The 15,575-nt window shown below is 40.1% G+C and overlaps 1 long non-coding RNA gene across 1 annotated transcript in view; it reads right to left on the bottom strand.

Annotated features, from left to right (window-relative positions):
• Positions 1 to 15,340, bottom strand: part of LOC125296766 — a 275,524-nt gene extending 260,184 nt beyond the window's left edge. The window contains exon 1 of the long non-coding RNA XR_007193851.1: positions 15,173 to 15,340. This is a non-coding gene — a long non-coding RNA (uncharacterized LOC125296766). The remainder of the gene's footprint in view (positions 1 to 15,172) is intronic.
• Positions 15,341 to 15,575: the final 235 nt, after the last annotated feature.

The following is a 15,575-nucleotide window of genomic DNA, read 5'->3' as shown; positions in this document are numbered from 1 at the left end:
TTTCCCCCCTCCCCCTTGCAATAATCGAACGCGGAAATTGTCGAACGTTTGCGCCTCTCGCTCCGCTTGAACCCTCTCTGCTTCCTTTTCAACATTTCATATGTTATCCTAATGCAGAGGAAGTAGATTGGGGCCCAAATAGAACGTTCAAGCATTGTTTTTGTTTTTATTGTTGAAAGGGTCCATAACAATACCAGTGGTATTAAATGGTTCCTAGAGTGTTGATCAGTGTACATATTGTGAATATAAATAATACAGTGTGATTTTTGAATGTTAAAAGTTGTAATTGGCGAATAAACTTTTTTGAGAGGTGGATAAACTCTATTTTAAACCTGATCCCAGATTAAAAAAGACATACCAGCCAAACGAACACCAGACAAAGCAATAATAATGAAGGCTTAACCCAGATAATGACATATAAACAGCTGATCTGCTGTTTAGTGGCATGGTGATTTTAGCAGACTAACATAGTGTTAGTGAGGTCCAGTGATCAAAGGAGTGGTGGGGGCTGGCAGGACAGTTGCCATGCCATATCTCCCAAGAGTCTACACAGGAATGTACATTCATTTTTCCTTCTTTTTCCTTCCCTGAATTCATAAGACCTCTATGAGTGTCAACATAAAAGTGTCTGTGGGTGGAATGGGGGCTTAGATTAATACTGATTCTTTCAATTAACAGATTGTGAAAGGTTTTGGTTTTGAAATTAGCACAACCTCATAGAATCGAAAGGCTTTATCAGGCAGATATGGGTGCACAGGGGATCAAAGAAATTCCCTGACAGCATGGGTGCCGTTCGGCTGTGAGAGCTCACCCCTACTCCCCCACCCCACATCAGAGGGATGGACTGGGAGATAGGAACAGTGAAAGAGAGCATCAGCAGCCTGTCTAGAAAGGGTGTGTGAAAACCACCCATCTCTGCCTCTGTGATACCCAACTTAAAATCTTCAGCTCCATAGGATCCGCCTGGCACATCATTGAAGAAAAACAACTCCATGGGTGGAAATCTCTATCAAGACACTATTAGGACTAATTTGTGTAGTACTAATTCACTGACATGACTGTAAAGCTATAGATAGATGTTCAAATTCTTATTACATGATATATTACAGTTTTTCTCGATTGCTTTTACCTGCTTAAGTAAACTAGAACTCCACTTGGTCTTCATGGCTACTTTCTTTGCACAGCAGAAGTCATCTCTTGCGAATGTGTTCACACATTTTCATTGGGTTCACACATTTCTCACACCCTTTTGCAAAACAGTTAACACAGGTGTCATTCAAAAGCCCCAAACTCTATTGGTTTTCCCATGCTAAACAAAAGGAAAACATCTTTTCACAGGTGGTATAGATTCCTTGCATAAGTCTGAATCTCTGATACACCTGTGTGAAACTCCTTTGCACAATTCTTCAATCAGCAATCATTCATTATACATAAGAGATGTCTGTTCTGTGTTGCTATTTGCAAGTATGGATCTAATGCACATTTAGACAAAGTACTGTATTTGGTGGAGAAAACAGTACAAAAGGTGTTTACTGTAGGTCTATTTCGATGAAAAATGACAAGTTGTAGTTCAATGAAATTTACTGTATCTTGCTAGGTATTTACTGTATGTCTTACATGTCAATGGCAGTTACATTTAGGGAGGAATTAATAAATTATTTTTTTATTCAGTACATTTTGTCTTTTCACAGTTTTTTTCTGATAGGCCTACCAGAAAAATGAGAAAGTAATGGAACAGACATAGCAAAAATGCTCATTTTGAGAACTAGATTTTGCATTTTGTTGTCCAGTGTGTAATGATTGATTAAAGAGTGTTTTTTAATTGGCAACAAGTTGTAGTGTTTGAAGGCAAGATTTGCTTTTGCTGCATGTTTTAAGTGTTTTGAGAGAATAACAGCCTTTTGCAAGCAAAATGTGTAATTTTGTCCAGAGTGCTTTTGTTCAGACACGGGTGTTAACTGTTTTGAGAGTGTGATTTCAGAGTTGACACAGGTATCAAAACGATCGAGAAAAACTGTAAACCTGGCAGAACCAGTTTGAATGCAGTTCCCGCTGTGATTCTTAAATTAATCTAAATAAAACCTGTCTATATCACATTTTTTTTACATTCCCATAAAATACAGAAAAAAACAACACATGACCTTGGTCATCTCTGTTCTCAAAAGCCTCTTTGTGCAGTGTTTGACAACACACTGCTTCTCTACACTATGCCTCCAACCTGTCTATATATATATAAGCTTTTATATATATGTATATATATATATATATATATATATATATATATATATATATATATATATATATATATATATATATATATACACACACTACACACACACACACACACACATATATATATATGTACCACCCCATCTGTTTTTGTATTCACGCTGTGCAGAGCTTTGATTGACTGGTCTGACAAGAGTGCCCGGAAAATCCATCAAAAATCAATGTATGGCAATTACTCTGATTCAGACAGGGAAATGGGGAAAGTGGAGATGGTGGACAAAAGGTACCCATGTGGCTGAAGATGTGTCTCTGCTTTAAATATCACTCCAACGGCTCTCCCACTTCACCAATGTGACGGCGGCACCTGGCTCACCATGTTGTAACAATTAATTAGCAGTCACTCCGATTACCTGGCCAAGTCCTGCGAGACTCCGTTATGAGTCTCCCACACTAGAAGTGGGACTGGGGGTGGACCACCCAAATCCTCAAAGAGCCCGTTTGTGTTGTTTCTGTAAATGATTTAAATAGCCACAGCTCTGCTTTCTACGGGAACAGACCTTTGCAGGGGAGCTGGTAGAGGGCAAGCAAAGGCACTGCAGCCGCTGACAGACAGAAGCTGGGTATTACAGTTTCATCTGTCACCCCTCTTATCAAACTGAAGGGCTACTTTTACTGTGTACTTTCTGTGTCAACAAATAAGAGCCAACTGGTGCCGACAGAGTACTGGGAGAATGAGGGAGCCCCAGAGAGACCCTGTGGCAGGGATGTTATTGTTGTCTTAACTAATCTTGGCACAAAGCCTTTAAACCATACTGACCTCTACCAAAGCCTTCGTTCTACCCTTATACTGTATATACTTGGCTCTTCAAAACAATGGCAATTTATCTATCCAATTTACAACAAAGGTTCTGCAACTGCCCACATCCAAACAAATCAATCACTGATCAGCAATATGTTCCTGGACGATGGCTTTTGGAGAGTAGTGGGTTTAGTCTGGTGGCTGTGCTTGAGGAGGCAGTGGTTGTGGGGGAACAGCAGGATACTGATTATTGAGTTAGCCCAGCGGCCCCTGAGAGGCGGCGGCGCTCACAGACACACGCTAGACTCCCGTCTGCGAGCACTCAGGGTGGAAGAGCAAATACAGAGGGGTCGGGCAAACACAAAGCAACTGACCGCTCCCTGAGGCCCAGACAACAAACACAACACCTCTTCACAGGCACAGGCGCAAATCTTCACAGACAGCAAACCAACTCAGGGAGAGAGTCTCCAAAGTAAAGGACCACACTATAACAGCACACACTTAAGTTCACTATAAATGAGAATATATCAACACTTTCCAACATATATACATAATGTGGTAGGCATTATAATAGTCAAAAGCCATAATTATGGGTTTCAGCACTGAATCCCTAACAGAGTGTTTCCTGTCACAGAGCAGTTCATTTGACAAGTCACCAAACGTCTGCACAGCAACAGGCAGGCCTCTTCAGATGAATCAAAATGTCGTTGGTAGAGCAATGCCAATGTCACCAGGGCAATCCATCTGATCTGTCCCCTAAATATATTTAACAGTCCATCTTTCAAGAGAAAATGAACTGGATCAGTTGATTTTAACTGAATTCCACAGGGGCAACAGTACAGTGGTGTTTTTCTAAGGAAATAGATTTATCTTAGCCCATCATGCCTCCTGCCACATCTAAGAAGTACTTAGGCTGAAGTCTGCCAAACGTTTCAACATTAATTACCAGACGAAAACCATGCAGCCTTTAAAAACTATTTATCTTTGTGTCAAGTCATATTCTGAATGTTTCATATAGAATATTGTAGATCACCGTTAGTTTATCCAGATTCCCCCATTAGCCTCAATGCATCCATGAATGCTATGAAACTATAAAGACAAGATCATATTGTGCATCCATTTTGTTCTAGCTTAAGTAACACAACGGTGACAACACCTCTGTTTCAGGTTATAGAATCTCTATGGTAAGGTGTACCATTTGTTGCCATGGATTTGTGGTCTCTCTACCTTTTCCACAGCACATACCCACATAATAAGTTAACCAAGAAGTATTATGTGAGACTGTCAACCAGCAGGTGTCAGTCTTGCCAGAGAAGCCAAGAGACACTTGACTTGTCACTAGATAGTTCACCCAACAGACTTTTAAATCTTGTTATGCTGGTCTAATTTCACTACAGTGGGTACCCTCCATTATGGAATATATTCTCCTCATAGCCAGCAAGAACAATAAGGGAATTGTCTTGGAACTAAAAGTAGGAGGTGCAGCCAAGGTCATTTTCCGTTTTGAATTACGTTGTTTAAAACAAATTGTGAAACCACATGTTCAAATATACATAGATTCTAACTAAATATTGATGGAATTCTCTATTTTAACATGCTGCTGGGCTATAGAATGTGTATTTTTGCTTCTTGTATCTGTACTTACGGCTCTAAGAATCAGAGAGATGGATTGGTTACGTCAGTCTGATTAATGATTCGAGTCATATTTTCCTGCTAAATTACTCAATCTGATCATTAGTAGCTGCATTTATCTAGATAGACAGGCGAACAAGAAGGGCTTGTAATTTTGACGTTACATTAATATTCTTTCTGTTTAATTTGGGTGTGAATGACATTGAAAAATAGGTAGTGTAATTTGGGGAACTCTGAGCCTTGATAAATTACCCAAAAGGGCCAAGAAAACGTCTCCGTCTTACAAGATTGATATGCTCCTGGAAATGTTCTGCAGAATCCAAGGGGGACATTAAAAAATATTAGACTAATGTCATACATCGTACACATCATTAATGGGAAGGAAAACAAGATAGTTAAATTGTCTTTAAGATGTTTTCAAACAAATACATATTATTAAAAATATGTTTTGCAAAGTAATAAACCTGCCAAGAACCACATATCCTGTAACTTCTTTTAAAGTGACTGGACTACCACGTCCAAAATATTTGGACTATTCAGCCTGTTCAAGTATGTGTGCAAACTGTTTTTTTGTAGATTCTCTGAGCACTGACAGTAGTGCATAGCAATGCTGAGCTAAAACAAACTGCTCCATACAGAGTCATCCCACATAAGAACCATGGCACCAGACCTATTCAGACAGTCTTAATGGCTAGCTCTGTGAGAATCCAGACCGAGCTTGAATTCCTTCCAGTATTTGTGGGACTGCTTAATAACTGTAGAATTAAACTAATTACTAACACAGCATTATGGCAACTAACCAGACATAAAAGCCCAGATTTCAGACCCTGGGAATCCTGAATCCTAGATCCTGAATCCGGGACACTTTAACCACTGCTGAGATGCATAGGACAAATATAGTATGTATACCAGGATTTCTTCAGTTTTTTACAAAGAACTTTACACAAAATTAGTGTGACTAAGTTTATGGGTATGTTTGGTGGAATATAACAACAACACAGTAACAACAACACATTATATTTATATGCCACTTGGTCTAGATAACCTACACAAGGTGCTATAGATGCATGATGGCTGTGCATAAAAAAACAAATAACTGTGTATATGTATTGTGTCCATTGTAAACTAAAAAGCAGATTTTCCGAGATTTTTACCTATCAAATTTTAACCATTTCATATTTAGGAGCGTCTCACCAAACTTAGACTTCTTTCAGGGAAACTACAACTGGTAAGATCTAGGATGATAGTCACGTCATTACTGGAGCACTGGAACATGTAAGCTAAGGCCATGAGAATAAAAGTTTTAATTTTGTGTCCAACTTTTACTTGACAGTATTGACATAAGAGTGACATGACACTGTCATAAACACATGAAACTGTCATGACACATGAACCCTAACCCTAACCTCTAATCCTAATCCTAAACCTAGCACTAATCCTAACCCTAACTTGTTATGACAAAAAACGAATGACACTTAATAACAGAAGCGCTATGTCATAAATGTTTATGACTTGTTTATGATACATTCATGACAGTGTCATGTCACTCTTATGTCGATACTGTCAAGTAAAGTGTAACCCAAATGTGCAACATGCTTGTTCAGTATCTCTTCAAATAACAACAGATTGTTTTGGTTTGTGGGTTTTTCAGCGCTGGTTGCCAGAGTGGACGGGCTGACCAAGTCAACCAATGAAATCTGTTGATACATAAATTAACAATGGATGACAAAAGAAGGATGCATGCCACATTTGAAAACTGTCAGTAATTCTGAAAGCAAAATATAACACTTCATTCTCCTGGCTTTCGAAGAACGTTGAGATGACCACTAAGATTATCTACATCAATATATTTTTGGAGGATATTCAGCCAAAGTCCAGAAGGGCGCACCTCTTTTCTCACTATGAAATTCTTGTTGAAGTTCAGAGCTCCTCAGGTCAGTTGAACAGTGTCTTCATAATTAGAGCTCATTTCACATAGCCTGGTATCCGCAGCCTGACTACTTTGTTTCACTTTGTGAAGAGAGTCTAGCTACTCACAATTGGGAAATGTTTCCAACCCTAGCATTTCAACGGACTCGGTGTTAACTTTGAAATCATTGGTCCAGCCTAGCCAATCACATTGATCAGCAATTCCTAATGTTACTTACTACTTCGCCTAATCTTTACAAATTGATAATAAATCGCTTTGGCAGTCAGGGTACAATTTAGGCTATTTACTGTACCTTTCCTGTATGAATTTACACAATCTTCTGACTGCAATTTCTTGATGTTGGCCGGCGTTGCTACTACATTTTTACCAGAGCCCCTTTTAATCCCTTTGTGCCTGATGGAAACATTAGAGTAGCCTATAGTTGTGTGCCAGACTTGTATCTCAGTAAAATGAAAATGAACAGAGATACTAGACATAGAGGTCATTCTCCTTCTGAATAACTTTTATCATGCAATCTCAAATCTCAAAAATATATCTGTTGATGCCATTTCTCATAATTCTGGAGAACACATCACAGGAATGTGATGACAGGCAGGTGTACACAACACTCAGCACTAAGCAATGACATGAAACTTGCTCCTGTCAATAATATCTCTGGCTCTGTTCTCTAATGTATCATTGCTGATCATGTTGACTCAATGTTGAGCATATTAATTATTCCAAAATATCTAAATTTACATCACACTGCTGATACAGCCATACCAGCAAATACCTAACACACACACACATCTAATATTGCAGATATTCAGGCTTCAATCTCACTGCACTATTGGAGCTTATCTTACAAATAAAAGACAGAGACAGCAAAAAAGCATAAATCCTGTTATCATTTCTTGCTTCTGTTATTTGTGGCATTAAAACTAAGAGTTTTCATCAGACCTTGTCAGAATTGGCCTCTAAATCAGCCTCTACCATAAAATAGCTTGTCTTTGGTCTTTGACTGTTTATTATGTTAATTGTTTATGGGTCCCTGAATGACCACTACGCATCAGAATCCAAACACTGGGTTTTATTGAGGACTATACTTTTGAGATTTTTACTGAATTCCTGCTCAGTTCACAGACAGGTTTACTGCTGGCCTCGTCCGACTGGTGCCAAATAACAAACATTTCTCCTAAAGTTGTTTACTATTAAAAAGTGTTATTACCTCAGTGGACCTCTGCCCCTCCTCCCACTCCCCCTGCTGCCATCACTGCAGAGGCAGCAGGCCCACAGTCAACACATTGTGTCCACCACTCTCAGGCCCCATCAGTGCAAAATAATATTCACCTGGAAAAAATAGGCTCACGTCTTAGGGGCGTTGACACTTTTTGGGTTGAGTGGCTCAGTCATGTAGCTTTGCCTTTTTTCTTTCATTAGCTTTTCAAATTAACAAGGTGACTTCTTGTGAAACATGGTTCATCATTTTGAAATGTCTGATTATTAAGGCAAATATTGTTAAACATTGCTATTATCAAAGTTTTTGAAGTGAATAAGCTCCCTGTATATTCATTCATTCATTCCCTTTCAGTTAAAGATGTTATGCAGACAAGCCATGGGGGAAAAACTCATCAAAGTCTTTTGGGATGTTGAGAGAGCATTATCAAAATTTCACACTAGGGGCTAAAAGATCCGGAGTTAAAACAATCTGGGGTCTATTTATGGATGATAACAAGTTCAAACTTTCATTTGGGTAGCAAAATGACGTTAATTGGAGGAGTTTTGAGCTAGACCATCGTTTGCATTAGCAACAAAATGGTTTATAGCCTGTAGCAGTGGGCATGTAGACACGTCAAAATAAATGGCTATTTTAAAACCACTGACAAGCCTCAAAATAGCCTTACACTTCGGTGGTAGTGTAGATAGGGTTCCTGCAGACAAAATGAAGTATTGTAAACTTTGAAAGTGTACAGAGAGGTTAAAACAAGGGCTGTTTCTGAAGGCAGCGCATTGCCTTACTTTGTGTTCTGGTAGCGTCAAATCAGTGGGGGCGCTCAACTTTTTCTTGCTGCGCAGGTCTGGCTGAATGTTACAAAACAAACATGCATCATGTTCAGCAAGATCTGCACAACGTTGGAAGAAGTCGAAAGCGCCCACTGATTTGACGCTACCGGAAGGTTGTTCCTTTTTAATGCTGGGCAAAGAGCAAAGTCAGTCTATAAGCAAAGTTCTTGTGCATGAACTAATGCCATCATGTGGCACAAGACAGCTTTTAGCTGACCCATTACTGTTTCTGCATTAAATTTACAAATAGATGTTGCATAGTTATTAAGTAAGCTTTAGTTAGGACTTTGCCCAGCATTTTCATTGGGGCCCTACATTTTTGTTTTTTCATTGGAACAATGCAGAAAAACAAAGGAAACATACTTGCTGAGGTGGCTATAATTTCACTACGATACAGTGTCCTGGCTTAGACCAGTTTTCCCTTCTTGTCATATTCAATTATTCAAAACCACACAAATGTGATGTCAAACCTGAACACCACAGAGGCAGAAAATAAACATTCACCTGATACAAAATACGACAACTGTCATACCTTAGTAAACACCCCCCTCGGCTTTGTCTCTGTGTGTGTGTGTGTCTGTGTGTGTGACTTAGTGCCTTATTTTTTGTTGCTAGGGCACACAACACTGTCACTGAGTGGTGTCTGTACGTTGTCAGGGCTCCTATGGTTCCACCTTCTTTGGTCGGTAGCCTGAGCAAAAACAGTCATCTCCTCTTTGTCCTGAGGGGTAATGACATAATAAGAGGTATCATGTCCCAAAGGGGGTTCATTTAATGACATTTATAGGAAGAGCCAGAGTGATAAAGTAGCAGAAAGTAATCACTCTAAATGGCTGCAATCAGACATTTTGCCAAGACTTATATTTTGTGGGTTAAATATTTAGAGAAGAGACTGGGAGGAAAAAATTACTTGACGTTTTCACGATTACCAGTAGTCTCAAATAACCTGCTGGAAAAAAGTGGCTCCACAACGTCACTGTGTGAAAAGAGGAGAGCAGGTATGCCCCCTTTTGGTGATCAATGTAAGAATAACTCTTGCATGACTAAGTGCAGAGAAATGGTGAAAAAGATAGTTGGGGGTCAGTCAGGCAGACAGTGAAAGAGAGAGGGAGAGAGAGAGAGAGAATGCAGATGCTGCTACTCTATACCCTAAAATGAAATGCATCACCTATTTCCAACATTCACGTTCTGGTCTGTGCTGCTTTGTCTCAGACTGACTGGCTGGCTGGCGGGCTCACTGACTCTGAGTCTGAGCCTGCAGCCCTGATTACACTGATAGACATGCAGGAATCCTGCGCCGGCTGCCAGAAACCACAGAACGAAAGGAGAGGACCCCGTGTCTGCCCTGCGCTCAGATGTAAACACCAGTAGCCCCTCCAAGGAATGCAGGGCTTGTGTTGGCCCAGAGAGGAGGCGAGGGAGGAGGAGGTGGTGGTGTTGGTGGAGGAGGAGGAGGAGGAGGAGGAGGAGGAGGTGCCAGGCAGATCAACAAAGACCACAATTATTTTTAATGAATGCAAAGCAACAGCAAGAAAAAGCAAATAACTTGCACAAGGCCTTTTGCTTGTTTTATTTTTTACCCCTTTTGAGAAAGATAAATGGTCTACATGCATGAGAACAAACATGCAGACTGCACAGTTAATTTGGGCTTAGGGAGGTGTTCATTGCAACCATACCATGCAGCTGGCAACGAGTACTAATTATGCACCTCCAGTCTCCTGGCAGGCACCGCTGTCAACATCTCATGTTGACATTTTGGTGCAAGCACATGAATTAAAATAGCTGGGGAGAAGTAGGAGCTAATTGGTGAAATATCTCTCTCCCTGAATCCAAATTTGAAATCCTCAACCTTTTAGAGTTTAAGATAAAGCAGGAATGGTGGTAGTGGTGGTGGTGGTGGTGGCGGTGGTACAAGAGAGGAATATTGTCCAGTCATGGGGCTAATGCCATGTCAGCTCCATGTCTGACCCAGTTCAGCACCTCAAACTAAATACATCGTATTTTTAACTCTCTGTTCCGTGTATTTAGAGCCTTTGGTTCAATATGTCTTTGTCAGAAAGAGCCATTTTTCAATCCTTTTTGTTTAACAGGACCAGTAACTCACACGTGCATTTCTCCTCCTCACCCTGAATGAAGCACTGTTTCGCAGAAAGATTGATAGATGGAAATCAAACATTATCTTTAACAGCTATGCCGATCCAAACTGCATCAACAGCCCTCAGACCCCAAATGTCTGCCATTCTGGTGACTTCCTAGTTCCATGGCAAGAGAGTGCTGGAACAATATTTCTGCTCTCTGTATTTGCTAAGAGGCTATTCATTACCCTGTGCAGCAGACCCATAATGTTGTTCCTGGGTAGTCGAGCTGCACTCTTCCGAAGACCGGAAAGTCTTCCACCAAAAGTGTTATCATTTGGTGTTTGCTGATGTGGACAAGCATGTTTTCTAAAACGAACAAAGTCAAACAGTGTATGTTTTGATGGCAAGCTCTGCTGGACCTTGTGTCTACTTTGTGCCAAGTAATTGGGGTGTGCTGGGACACATTAACAATGCTAGTAAAGGAGTAATGAAGCTTCGTCAAACAGACGGGGATTCCTTGTGTGGCATGCCTGGGGTTCCATTCTGTTTGTCTGCCACAAGTAAACACAAGACAAAAAAAGTAGCAAATACGTGATGGTGGAACACAGATGATGATGGATCATATGTGAAGGTAAACAACAATATTAATCGTAATATTCATTACATAATTTGTATGAGAGACCATTTGGACACATCACACATCTCCATCTCTGATTCTAAAACAGTGCTATGAAGTGCTTGAAAATAATTACTTAAATACCAGGAACTATACTGGCATTGCTCTGCAACAAGTTCCAGTGCAATCCATGGATCCATCATCAGCGCAACATACGAGTGAGCTGTCAGGCATGCATTGACTGGGCAATGGCGAAATATGACTTCCTGTAAAGATCCATTTCAATTTCAGACCTATACAGGAAGGTGTTATATTTATAGATAGGGGATTTCCCACAGTGGCCAATCAACAACCAGGCCTATTGCTGATTACACAGCATGACGCAAGATTCAACAACCATACACAATTGGCTTGTCGCAGTTGATAACATGCCACATGTAAAAGGCACTCCTTCACGGTACACCATGCACTGCCATAGAGGCCAATCAAAAGTCAAGCAAGCCAATACTAAAATTACACAACAGGGTATTTCAGGAGCTGTCTGATTCTATCATAAATACAGCCAGGCAAACTTTTGGTAAGTAACTTAGAGCTTGTGTAACTATTTACCATAATCTCCATACACAGTCTTGTGAATTAACAAAGTTGAAGCAGGTGAAAAGTGAGGGGGAAGTGAGAAGGAGGGAGAGGAGAAGGGATAACTCTGAAACCAAGCCAATTAATGTTTAATGTTTAAGCCCAATTTCTTAGGCAGAAATTGGGCATAAACATTAAAAAATGTCAAGGTTAAAGCAAAAACAAGAAGGAAAATAAATGACAGATTGGAACAGAAGATGTAGAGAGATGTGGAGACAAACAAGGAAACACTATCTGTGTGTTAAGGGAACTTAACTCTTATCTTGCCAATAGACTTTTTGTTTGCCAACTGAATTTAAAGCCTTACAGCCTTAAAAATCCACTTCCCTTGTAAACCAATCAAGGCCCACAACATAACACGCAAATTCCCTTTGATTTTTATTTGTGAAGGAGTGAAAGGTTGGCTCTGTTAGAAATAAATGAAATAATAATACTATTGGCCTAATGGGTTTATTTTTTTGCCTTTTCATCTGAATCCATTTTTTTACAATCTCAGTCCCCTTTGATTTTGTAAGTCCTCTTTTTCAAGAGACAGAAACAAACAGGTTATGCAAAATACTCCTCATTTTCCAAAACATTTTGTTTGGACTCAAAAGAAACATGAAAAATGAACTGGCAGAAGAAAGCCTAAACTCAGTCATGCCAACTCTAGGGGTCTCAGGAGCAAAGAGCATTGGATGGTAATTCTCCATGCAGTGATCGTGCTTATGAAAATAATTGTATAACCCCTGATCCAGGTCTTTTTGGAAGGAGAGGCTCTGACAGGACTGGTTCCTAAGCAGCCACGTGTGAGACTGCATGTCTAATTGAGTTTAATGCCCTTCATCAGAATATAGTTGATTTGCACACCACACTAAATCACATAAAAGCCTTATTCAGGATCAAGGATTCCTATTCCCACTGTGTGCTCATATCTATAATTGTAATCTATTAAAAACACACAAAAGAGGAGGCTGAACAAATATATTCCCAAGCAGAACCTCTATTTTGTTACCCCTGGCAGACAGAAAGGCACCTGAGAAATTTGAGCTGACATTTAGGAGAAGCAGGAGTCCAGGAGAAGTATATCACTTTCTTAAGCTAATTAGTCCTGTATATTACCAATCAAAAGAACACCCCTCTCAATACAATGGTGGGCCAAAACATATATTTGCTTTCCATCTGTGAGACTGCCAATAGAAAGCCAACAAAGTGAACGTGATGTTATCCATTTGAGGAATTTAAAGGGATAAAATGTTGTATAAAAATAGATACTTCTACCTCTGATTTTCATCATCAACCTCATTACTTGACTCTACCCAAATGACGGTAAATTATACAATGCAAACAGTGGCAAAAGAGAAGAGGCACAGAGTGAAAAATGAATACAGAGTTATAATTGAAGCTGTAAAGACATTCATCCTTAAGCAGCTCCCTGACTTGATGGATATGCTCTCCTACACCTGGCAATTAACTACAAGTATGGACTCAACCCTGATTACTGTTAGATTTTATCACAACCAAATGTATGCAGCCACTGTGTCAGGTTTGCCGCACCCAACTCTAACCCATCTCTATTCAGGATAATTCAATTGAGAGGTGTTTCCTCTGCTCCACCCGCTAATTATTGCCAAATACCAGTTTGCTATATGGTGGGGTAATAAAACAGGCCTGCCTGTGCTTTGAATTACTGATGCACAGATTTTGAAGGCTTTTAGACGAGGGACAATGTTCATAATAAATTAAACAATCCACTGATTGACAAATTCACCATTTCATCTCAAAAGGCTGCACTCATCTGTTCAGCTATGGACAGAGCTCACCATTGTGTCCACTAGGGGGAGATAAAATTACCACATTTCAAGTGGAATGTTTGGGAATAACTGAGGAAGAACCATTGCGAAATGATGAGCATATGACATAATGAAAAATGGAGGGCTGCTTAAGTCCTTTCAGATTCTCTGCCACCTGGGCTACTGAATGTATAGACATTGAACCAGTTTAAAAGGTTGAACATCTACAATGAACTGTATGAGGATGGAACTGATCCAGATAAGAACACTAAATCTGTAAAGGGATTTAAATTAAAAGTGATGCTATGAGCGGTGAAGTACCTTGTATATGGTCATGAACGTCACCATAGACACCATATATGGCAGTAAATGGCAGGCCACTATGGCCTAGATGTCAAAGTGAGAAGTGAGGGGCACAACACAGTCAAAGTTGACCCATGGGCAAATTGTATTGGAAAGTAGGAGTGAAAGGAAAACGGAAATCACCACCAATTCATTGTTTCCACAGTGAGCTCCTTTGTGGCAGAAGGGCACAAACTCATTTCCTGACATTGACTGGCTTTCTGTGAGAGAATTCATCTAAGAGTTCTGAAGGTGAAAAGCTAATTGTGGGAAATGCTTTAAAACATTAAAAAAAACACTGTAAACCCAGTCCTAAAAGTATTATTTTCTTCATCCATAGTTACTGCCTACAGCAATTTCAGGCAGAGGAAGGCTGACTAAAAGTTTGTGTAGGCCCATACTGAGAACAGTTGAATTCAGTAGTTATTATGTTCGCAGTTTCTACATCAACTCTTCAGTGAATAACTACCGTTTGAATTCAGCTCCTCGGATGACCCTACCTTTAGTGCTCTATCTGTAATGAGGGAGTGTGGAGAAAGTTGTGTTGATAACATGCCATCTTCGGCAATATCTCATTTCCGAATTGGTTTGTTCTGAATATTAAACGTCACATTACATTACATTAAGCAGACACACTTCTTGACCAAAGTGACTTACATATGTCAGCTACATTACAAGGGATCACATTGTCCCCGGAGCAACTTGGGGTTAAGTGCCTTGCTCAAGGGCACAACGGTGGAATCCGGGAATTGAACCGACAACTTTCAGGCTACTTTGCACGCTACAGCTCCTTAACCACTACACTACCACCGCCCCTACGTTACACTATTTTGGCTAAGCTAAGTAGGTCTTCAGGCCTACAATATCCAACTAGTTCAGGCTAGGTCCACTAGACTGACATTGGTCAAAAAAGTAAATAAAAAAAATAATTGAACTCTTCATAAAAGGGCTACAATTGCTTATAACAAGAAGCAAAGGTCTCCACTGCATTTCGTAAACTAATATCAGCTAGCTAACAACCATTGAGGGGATGCCAGTCGAACTTGATGTGAAGTTGCGAGTTAGCTGGCCTGAGTGAAATCAACTGACCTTTACCTCAGCGTGTGAAGAGGTTGACAACGTAGCCTAGTACTTGTATTGTTTCGCCTTGCCCGTCGTTTGGGTCGTTGTCGTATGGCTTTATGATGGATATACATCTTCCTTCTGCGGTTTCACATAATAATGTTATATATTCCGCTACGTGGCTTATTTCAGACACCTGGCCTGTGGGACAAGGCTTTTTGAGCGCGCGTCCTTCTTCTACCAAGGCCGCGAAAGCGTAATGACGTAAACTAGGCGCCAGATGGCGACTGTGCACTAGGCCTAAAGTTCTCCCACAAAAAATGACAGGGATCAGATGTACTAGTCTAGTAACTACACTGACAAAAGTGCTCCTGGCAGATTGGCTATGATTCATGAACCATATGTAGGATAGGACAAACACAAAGAAAGACAAACG

The sequence above is a fragment of the Alosa alosa genome, chromosome 6 (assembly GCF_017589495.1).
Source record: "Alosa alosa isolate M-15738 ecotype Scorff River chromosome 6, AALO_Geno_1.1, whole genome shotgun sequence".
Classification (NCBI taxonomy): Eukaryota; Metazoa; Chordata; class Actinopteri; order Clupeiformes; family Clupeidae; genus Alosa; species Alosa alosa.
The sequence above is the reverse complement of the archived record's forward strand: the minus strand, read 5'-3'. Positions and strand labels throughout refer to the sequence as shown.